Source organism: Macaca fascicularis, chromosome 19, assembly GCF_037993035.2.
Source record: "Macaca fascicularis isolate 582-1 chromosome 19, T2T-MFA8v1.1".
Lineage (NCBI taxonomy): Eukaryota > Metazoa > Chordata > Mammalia > Primates > Cercopithecidae > Macaca > Macaca fascicularis.
In genome coordinates this window covers 24,623,481-24,632,994 of record NC_088393.1, presented here as the reverse complement: position 1 = coordinate 24,632,994, position 9,514 = coordinate 24,623,481, and the positions used below count along the sequence as shown (strand labels likewise).

The 9,514-nt window shown below is 43.2% G+C and overlaps 1 long non-coding RNA gene across 1 annotated transcript; it reads left to right on the top strand.

The window, feature by feature from the left end:
• The first annotated feature begins 1,367 nt into the window (after positions 1-1,367).
• On the top strand, positions 1,368-9,229 carry LOC135968656 (uncharacterized). Its single transcript, XR_010583576.1, has 2 exons — positions 1,368-1,743; positions 6,312-9,229. It is a non-coding gene; the product is annotated as an uncharacterized lncRNA (long non-coding RNA).
• The last annotated feature ends 285 nt before the right edge of the window (positions 9,230-9,514 follow it).

Below are 9,514 nucleotides of genomic sequence, written 5' to 3'. Positions count from 1 at the left end.
AGATGGAGCAACAATGAGCGCACACTTAAGAGCGGGGAAGGGGTTCTTATCCCTGAAGCACGTGGCCCTTGCTGCTGTGTCCTTCCCCTGTTGGCTAGGATTAGGCCGCACAGTAAACCAATTCAGACTGGCTAATTTAAATAGAGTGATGCGGTGAGTGGTTTGGCGGGAGTCAGGGTGGAGCAGGTGGGGGCAGAGCAGGTAATCAGAATGAGTTAGTGTGGAGCAGGTAATTGGAATGAGGCACGGTGGAGCAGGTGATGGAAAAAGGTTGCTTTACGAATAAGTTAATTTAAACAGTAGAAGGCAAAGAATTGAACATACGGCCGGGCGCGGTGGCTCAAGCCTGTAATCCCAGCACTTTGGGAGGCCGAGACGGGCGGATCACGAGGTCAGGAGATCGAGACCATCCTGGCTAACACCGTGAAACCCCGTCTCTACTAAAAATACAAAAAACTAGCCGGGCGAGGTGGCGGGCGCCTGTAGTCCCAGCTACTCCGGAGGCTGAGGCAGGAGAATGGCCTAAACCCGGGAGGCGGAGCTTGCAGTGAGCTGAGATCCGGCCACTGCACTCCAGCCCGGGCTACAGAGCAAGACTCCGTCTCAAAAAAAAAAAAAAAAAAAAAAAAAAGAATTGAACATACTGACATATTTATTTTTGAAGAGAAATTAAAAATTTATATGTAATACACGATCTCAGCTCACTGCAACCTTTGCCTCCCAGGATCAAGTGATTCTCCTGCCTCAGCCTCCAGAGTAGTTGGGACTACGGGTGCACACCACCACATCCGGCTAATTTTTGTATTTTTAGTAGAGACTAGGTTTCGCCACGTTAGCTACGCTGGTTTCGAACATCTGACCTCAGGAGATCCACCTGCCTTGGCTCCCAAAGTGCTGGGATTACAGGTGTGACCCACCATGTCCGGCCAACTCAATGTTATCTTTAAAGCAAAATTAGGGATGCCTTTATTCTCCAGATGTTGGGATATCTGGACACTCCTAAGTCTGGTTCTGCTTAGTAAACATTATTAATTCATTCCCTTAACCATAAACATCTAGAGGCTAGGCATGCCTAACTTGCTGAGAATGCAGCCCAGCAAGTCACAGCATCATTTTCCTGGCCCTCTCTCAAAATGAAGTCACTCTGGTTCAAACACTTCTGACATATTTTCCCCCTTCTTTTACAAGAGGACCCTAAATCCTAAGAGTTGCAGAGAGACAAAAATTAGTCTTCTGTAACTTTTTCAGGCTGAATAGGGGCAATGACATACCTGCCTAACTATTGGGGTCTCTTGCATTCAGGGTAGAGAAAGTCAGACAGTGTTGGTATGGTGAAGGTCGTTCATAACTTTGAGTTTCAAAAAAGGGTGAAATCTGGAAGACTAATAAGTGTCCAATTTAAGAAAGCATTTAGTGAGCTTTAAAAAAAATTCGTTTAGTGAATTTTAAAAGTAGAAGGCAAAGAATTGAACATACTGACATACTGATTTTTGAAGAGAAATTAAAAACTTACATGTAATATGCCATCTCAGCTCTCTGCAACCTTTGCCTCCCCGGATCAAGCGATTCTCCTCAGCCTCCAGAGTAGTTGGGACTACACAAAGAGTACAACCACAATATGTTTCACAGCAGCAAAGCAAAACTCGTAAAATTATTCCAAGTAAACTAAACAGGAAGGCTTTTCAAGAAGTGGACGGTTGTTGGAACCAAGCTGATATAGGATTGAATGATAATGCATAAATGGTAAGAGTGTCTAAAACTTGTATAGTCTGGGTAATATTATGTGAATAGTCTGGAGCATACACATAACATTCGGTTGTGAGCAAAGCACAAGATCCCTTTTGGGTCTCTGTTAAAATGTCTACATAACCAACAGTTTGTTCGATTATGTAGAGAGGATGAAGTCTGTGTCCACTCAGTAAATAAGTTACTCTCTGCATGATTCCAACTAATACCCAAAAGTAGAATGTCAATCCATATCTTTATGTTTCCCATCCCTGTCTCATCTTCTGAACAGGAGTTGGAGGTCACTGGCTCATGGGAATAAACAGATCAGCCTCTTGAGTTCTGCTGGCCTGTAGGACTTCGTAAGAGACAGGTTTAATTCGAAATAAGTGGACCCAGCCGTTTATTCCCAGAATTTAAAACTGCTGTGGGGTTACTAAAGAGAACTTGATAGGGTCCCTTCCACTTTGGGGAAAGTTGATCTGCTGGGGATACTTCTTTCCAAGTTTTTAATGGGACCAAATTTCCCAGCTGGGTTGTAACAGGATTATCTTCTTTAGTTGGGGAAGGGAATCTTTGATTTCTATATTCAAAGAATGCATTTTGCACTTGTCACATGACTCTGCAGCTTGAAATTATCTGTGTTTATTAGAAGGTATGTAGCTAACAAAGGCCTTCCATACAATATTTCAAAAGAGTTGAGCTGCAGATTTCCCTTAGAGGCCCACTGGAACTTGTAATAAGGCTACAGATAACAAAGCCAGCCAGGTCTTCGATGTTTCTTGGCATGGCTTAGCAAGAGTCCTGTTTGGAATTTGATTAGCTCTTTTTACTTTCTCTGAAGACTGTGTCCTCCATGCTAAGTGAAGGCGATACTAAATTTCTAGGGCTGAAGATATATTTTGTGTAATTGTCACTGTGAAAGATAGGCCATTATTGGGCTGGGCACGGTGGTTCATGCCTGTAATCCCAGCACTTTGGGAGGCTGAGGTAGGCGGATCATGAGGTCAGGAGTTCAAGAAAAGCCTGACCAACATGGTGAAACCCCATCTCTACTAAAAATACAAATATTAGCCAGGCATGGTGGCACGTGCCTGTGATCCCAGCTACTTGGGAGGCTGAGGCAGAAGAATTGCTTGAACCTGGGATGCAGAGGTTGCAGTGAGCCGAGATCACACCACTGTTCTCCAGCCTGGGTGACAGAGTGAGACTCTGTCTAAGAAAAAAAAAAGAAGAGAAAGATAGGCCATTATCTCTCTAAGCTCTTAGATAGCCCCAAACTGGAATTCTTTATTTATTTTATTTTATTTCATTTTTTAGAGGGAGTTTCACTTTTGTTGCCCAGGGTAGAGTGCAGTGACCCAATCTTAGCTCACTGCAACCTCCACCTCCCAGGTTCAAACAATTCTCCTTTCTCAGCCTCCCAGGTAGCTGGGATTAGAGGTGCCCGTCACCATGGCTAGCTAATTTTTTTAATATTTTTAGTAGAGACAGGGGTTTTATCATGTTGGCCAGGCTGGTCTCAAATTCCTGACCTCAGGTGATCCACCTGCCTCAGCCTCAAAATGTGCAGGAATTACAGGCATGAGCCACCATGCTCGGCGGAATGAATTCTTTTAGTGGGAGTTTAGGAACCTCCATTGCCTTTTCAGACTGGGTAGGAAAAACCTTGATCCAAACGGTGAAGGTGTCAATGAATACTAATAAATACTTAAATTTTTGCCATAGGGGCATCTGAGTATAGTCTATTTGCCAGTCTTCACCGCGGTACATTCCTCTTTGCTGAACAAGCCTTACTAAAAGAGGAGGTAAACATTGGTCATTTGGGTTATTCCAGGCACATAGTTCACAAGCTTGAGTTATGTGGTTTACTGTTTTAAGTAACCCTTTTTCTATAAAAAGCCAAGACATTAATTGAAACAGGGAATCTCTTCCCAAGTGAGTAGAGTCATGCAAATGTTTAACTATTTTTCACTGATTAGCACCTCGTGTTAACAGTTTATCAGGAGTGTCTAGCAAAATGCCTGAGATTTCAATAAGCGTCCCTCTGTCACCCACTGGTGTCCTTTAGCTTCTAGGACTTCTTGTACTTGGTGTGGGTTTTAACTTCCAGGTGTTGTTCTAAAGTCAGTTTGTTGGCTTCATCTACCAAAGGAGAGGTTGCTGTGACTGCCCTGAGTCATCCAGGCATGATAAGAAAATTTTGTAGGAAAACCAAAGTCTCTGAAAAACAGCTTAGAGATTAGATAAAATGGCATCTATGGGCTTGTCAATCTACCCCCGTGACCATACAGTTTTGGGATGACAGAGACCCATTATAATGGGTCAAAACAGAGTAACCAATCGGAAGAAAATTAATATTCCTTTTTTTTTTTTTTTTTTTGAGATGGAGTCTCGCTCTGTTGCCCAGGCTGGAGTGCAGTGGCATGATCTCATTTCACTGCAACCTCCGCCTCCTGCGTTCAAGCAATTTCCAGATTTTTCTTTTTTTGTATTTTTAGTAGAGACGGGGTTTCACCATGTTGGCCAGGCTAGTCTCAAACTCCTGACCTCAAGTGATTTACCCACCTCAGCCTCCCAAAGTGCCATGATTACAGGCATGAGCCACCATGCCCAGCAAAAGTTAATATTCTTACCTGCCATGGCAAAGGTTACCAAGGCTTCTTCTGTTATATGGCTAGTTGTCTTATGGAAGCTGTGGTGAAAGGTCTCAGGCCCCATCACTCTTGGGCACTTGCCTGGCTGTTTCACCCATCATTATTTCGGGTGCCAATGGCTCTCTTCAGAAAACTGGACAAACCCTCTTCCAATGGCCAGTTTTCTTACAGTGTGCACCCTGATTTATGCCCAAGGCACTGTGATTCGGGTTCCCAGCTTTGGGCTTCCCACCTTTCAGCTTCCCTTGTTGAGGTCAATCCCAGGAGGCAACCCTATGTGGGAGGTTAGCTTAAGGTTGCAACCAAGAGCAGCACCTTGTGGGAGGTTCTTTTTGCTCTTTCTCCTTCCTCTTCTTTGTCCCTGTTATTAAAAATTAAAAATGTCATATCCAAAACTGTTTCGTAGAAGTTTTGCGACCAATAGCTGCTTTTACAAGTTTCTATGTATATCAAGGGCAGACTGGGTTATAAAATGTACTCCCAGAAGGGTTTATCTTTCCTTGAGGCAGGATTAGTGTTAGTATATTTCCTGATTGCCTCAATTAAACGCTATTGAAACAAAGCTGGATTCTCATCTTTGCACTGAGAAACTTACTTTTTCATTCAGTTTTTCATCTCCTGTAACAAACAAGTGACCATATGATCTCTTCTCCCAAGTCCTCACTGCCCCTTTGATAGTTCCACTCTAGATCTTGATCTGGAACTGCTATACCTCCTTTCTGATATATATTATGGTTTGGGTTGTGAGCTATACCTCATCTCCATGGGTCCTAGCTGTACCCCAAATGCATTGTTTCTCTTCCACCACACAACACAGACAACAAAACATACAGATCCTGCCCAGTTAAATTATATGTCAGAGTTAACTTCTTGAACTCATCTATGAATTTTGCTGGATCTTCTGAGAAATGATCAAATTTGTCTTATTATAGAGCCAAACTAGACATAGAGAAGGGGACATGTCCTCTCACTGTGCCTTCTTCCCCATTTGCAACCTGTCTAAGTGGACAAAGATTTCTTTCTTTCTTTTTTTTTTTTTTTTTTTTTTTTTTAAGCGGGGTGGGGATGGAGTCTCACTATGTTATCCAAGCTGGAATGTGATGATACCATCTTGGCTCGCTGCAGCCTCCACCTCCCGGTTTCAAGCAATTCTCCTGCTTCAGCCTCCCAAGTAGCTGGGATTAGAGGTGCACACCACCACACCTGGCTAATTTTTGTATTTTTAGTAGACACGGGTTGGTCAGGCTTGTTGGTCAGGCTGGTCTCGAACTCCTGACCTCAAGTGATCCACCTGCCTCGGACTCCCAAAGTGATGGGATTACAGGTGTGAGCCACCGTGCCTGGCCTAAATGGACAAAGATTTCTTTTTGGAGGTTAATAGGCAGCTCCACTACAAGTAGTACTCTCTAGGCTCTTCTTCAGGGAGTGGTGGGTGTAGAGTGGGACTAGATAGGTAAGGAGGAGGGGACAAAGGGTTCTCAATAGAACTTTTGGGTGGACTAGGAGGAGAAAGGACCAACACATCGGAACTGTCAGAGCTGACAGAAAGAGGTTCTGCTTCACCCAAACATGCCCAATGAACCAAGTGGCGGAAGGGCTTACAGTAAAGGATCATTTTGTATGTGTAACTCTTTTTTCTTCTGTGTCTCTCATGAAACGTGCACATACTTGCTGCACAGTTTCATTCTGAATGAGTAGCAAAAATGCATGAATATATGGTATTTTATCTCATTTTCCCCACCACTTACAGAACAAGTCGAGTTGAACTATAGAATAAGTACCCATTAGAGGCATTTTTTCTTGTGTCATTTGGAAATTGTTTGCTGCTTTTCCATGCATACCATCCTTAAGAAAGGGCACACTCTTAACCCAATCTGTAATCTCTGTTCCTGAGGTTTCAGTACCATGATGTTTCTTTTTTTGTTGTAGACAGCCCTGAAGATGAGTTTTCACCCCAGAGAACAGAATGACAAAAGGCCAAGATGTGCTTGAAAATGCTGGTGAGGGGCATTGGGTGAGGAAAGGCCAGGCTCTCTAAGCATTCAGAGACACTTGTGCAACTGTCCTTGCAATTAGGAGCCAGGCCCCAATGAACTTCTCACTATATGTGTCTTTGAACTATGCTGGGCCCTGCTGTTGATTAGTTTCCTCTACTGAGCAGGTAGCTTATATTTGGAGTATTTATACCCAGGAGAATGTTCCAGGCCAGCTCTCAGTCAATGTAAAATAACGAAAAAGGGGCCGGGTGCAGTGGCTCGTGCCTGTAATCCCAGCACTTTGGGAGGCCGAGGCGGGTGGATCTCAAGGTCAGAAGATCGAGACCATCCTGGCTAACATGGTGAAACTCCGTCTCTACTAAAAATATAAAAAAATCAGCCAGGTGTGGTGGCGGGCACCTGTAGTCCCAGCTACTGGGGAGGCTGAGGCAGGAGAATGGCATGAACCCGGGAGGCAGAGCTTGCAGTGAGCCGAGATCACACCACCTCACTCTAGCCTGGGTGACAGAGCAAGACTCCATCTCAAACAGACAAACAAACAAAAGAAAAGAAAAAAGAAAAAAAATGAAAAAGGTTAAAATATAATCTGAAATACATTTAATCAAGGTCGGATGCTGAGGATGGGCACCAGGAGGACAGATTTTAGTTGCCCTGAATATATCTTACAATTAGCAGCCATTGAAAGTGAGTCATTTAAAAAAGTGAGAAGGCGGTTTCTAAGTTTTTTACCAAGAATTCATATTTAAAAACATAAGCTATTCATGGGCTATATACATATTCTTTTGTTTTACAAATTCCAGAAAAAAGAAATAATGAGTGAGACTGCTAGTCAGAAATGAAATGTCTATAAACAATTGCCCCTTATCTTAGAAATTTGGGAGGCCAAAGTGGGCAGATCCCCTGAGGTCAGCAGTTTGAGTCCAGCCTGTCCAACATGGTGAAACCCCATCTGTACTATAAATACAAAAATTATCTGGGTGTGATGGCAAGTGCCTGTAATCCCAGCTACTTGGGAGCCTGATGCAGGAGAATCACTTGAACTCAGGAGGCAGAAGTTGCAATGAGCCAAGATCATCCCACTGCACTACAGCCTGGATGACAGAATGAGACTTCATCACAAACAAACAAAAAACAATTGTCCCTGGATAAAGTTCCACACCCTCATCTCTCTGAGCCTGATAAATTGTGCAGACCTCACAGAGCTGAGACTACTTTGAGCTATTTTTTTTTCCTCCTCCTTGCTCAGGACACATGAACTATTAACAAGAAAAAATTCAAATATGAAACTTGGCAAGCCACAAGAATAATGCCAGGAGGTGTCCTTTAGGAACCTGGCTGTCACCTCCTTTCCCCATCCTGCCCTCTGCTCCCCTTACACACACACACCTTGGATCACAAGACCAACAAAACAACTACATCAGCCACTGAGAGAGAAGCCACAGAAGAACCCAGAGCCACTGCAGGGCCCCCTTGAACCACCCTGGAATGAACAGCCATTATGAACATTCAGGAGCTGTATATTCCCACCTTCACACTACATTAACTTTCAATGGTCACAAGATAGACTGGCTGAAAGTTGGTGCTTGGAACATTCCGCATCCCTCAGGAGCTCAGTGCTACAGTCTCAGGTACACACCTGCCCATTGGCCATTCAAATGAAACAATTGTTATCAAGAAACCAGAGTCCATGCAGTGGTAGTGGATCAGTCTGGGGTGCATTAGTGACCAGTTAGCAGGGCCTTGGCTGTGTAAACCAAAAGGTGTCTGAGACAAATGTCAATCAATTTGGAAAGTTTATTTTGCCAAGGTTAAGTAGGAGCCTGTGACACAGCCTCAGGAGGTCCTAATGACACGTGCCCAAGGTGGTTGGGGTATAGTTTTCTTTTATACATTTTCAGAAAGTCATGAGACATCAGTAAATATGTTTAAGGTGCACATTGGTTTGGTCAGGTAAGGTGGGGAAAATTGAGGTTGGGGCTTCTACGTCATAAGTAGGTAAGAGAAGAAAGAAAAATATTATTTGAGCCCTTGATAAGTCTTCCACTGAATACATGATTCAGCCTGGCTCAGTAAATTTGCTTTTTTTTTTTTTTTTGAGATGGAGTCTTGCCCTGTCACCCAGGCTGGAGTGCAATGGTGCGATCTCAGTTCACTGCAAACTCCATCACCTGGGTTCAAATGATTCTCCTGCCTCCGCCTCTGAATAGCTGGGAGTACAGGTGCCTGCCACCATTCCCTGCTAATTTTTGTATTTTTAGTAGAGACAGGGTTTCACCATGTTGGCCAGGCTGGTCTCAAACCCCTAATCTTGTGATCCACCTGCCTCAGCTTCCCAAAGTGCTGGGATTACAGATATGAGCCACCAAGCCCAGCATGAATTTGCACTCTTAAGTTAACAATAGGCCAGAGGAAGTAAGCAGATATGCATTTGTCTCAGGTGAGCTTCAGAGGGATGACTTTGAGTTCTCTCTGTCATCTATTCCATAGGAATTTTCTTGTGGGCAAATTGTGAAGTAGGTATGTAGCTTTTTAATGTTTCTAGCTATCTTATTTAAGAATAAAATAGGAGACAGGTTTGCCTGACATAGTTCAGCTTGACTTTTCTATTATATTAGTAATTTTGACATCATGAGATTTATTTTTCTTTCACAGTGGGGACCCCATTATTATCAAGTGTATCTGTTTAAACTTGACAGAATAAAACAAAGTATATATTCAGAAGTAACAAATAGAGGTTAACAGAAAACTTATAAAGACAAATATAACCATTGCTAAATTTTTCAGAATAGCCCATCTTGGTTTTCCGTTTCTTATCCACTATAATTCAAATAAAAATTTTTCATAATGTTATACTGGATCTCTATGCCAGAGGCATTCAAACCAGAGTGATTGCATCTTGAAAAGTGTGGGGGTGAAATGAGGCTGAGACCTACTGGGCTGCATCCCCAGGTTAGGCATTCACAGTCACAGAATAAGATAGGAAGTCAGCACAAGACACATTGCACTTAGCAATATGTCACAATCTTCCCTCTAAGCAGGGTGCAGGCAGAATAGAGGAGTCACCTGTTTATGTAATGGATGCAGACATATGTCACAAAGCCCCCATGGGCAGGGTCAAGAAAGGAGCTTTCTATC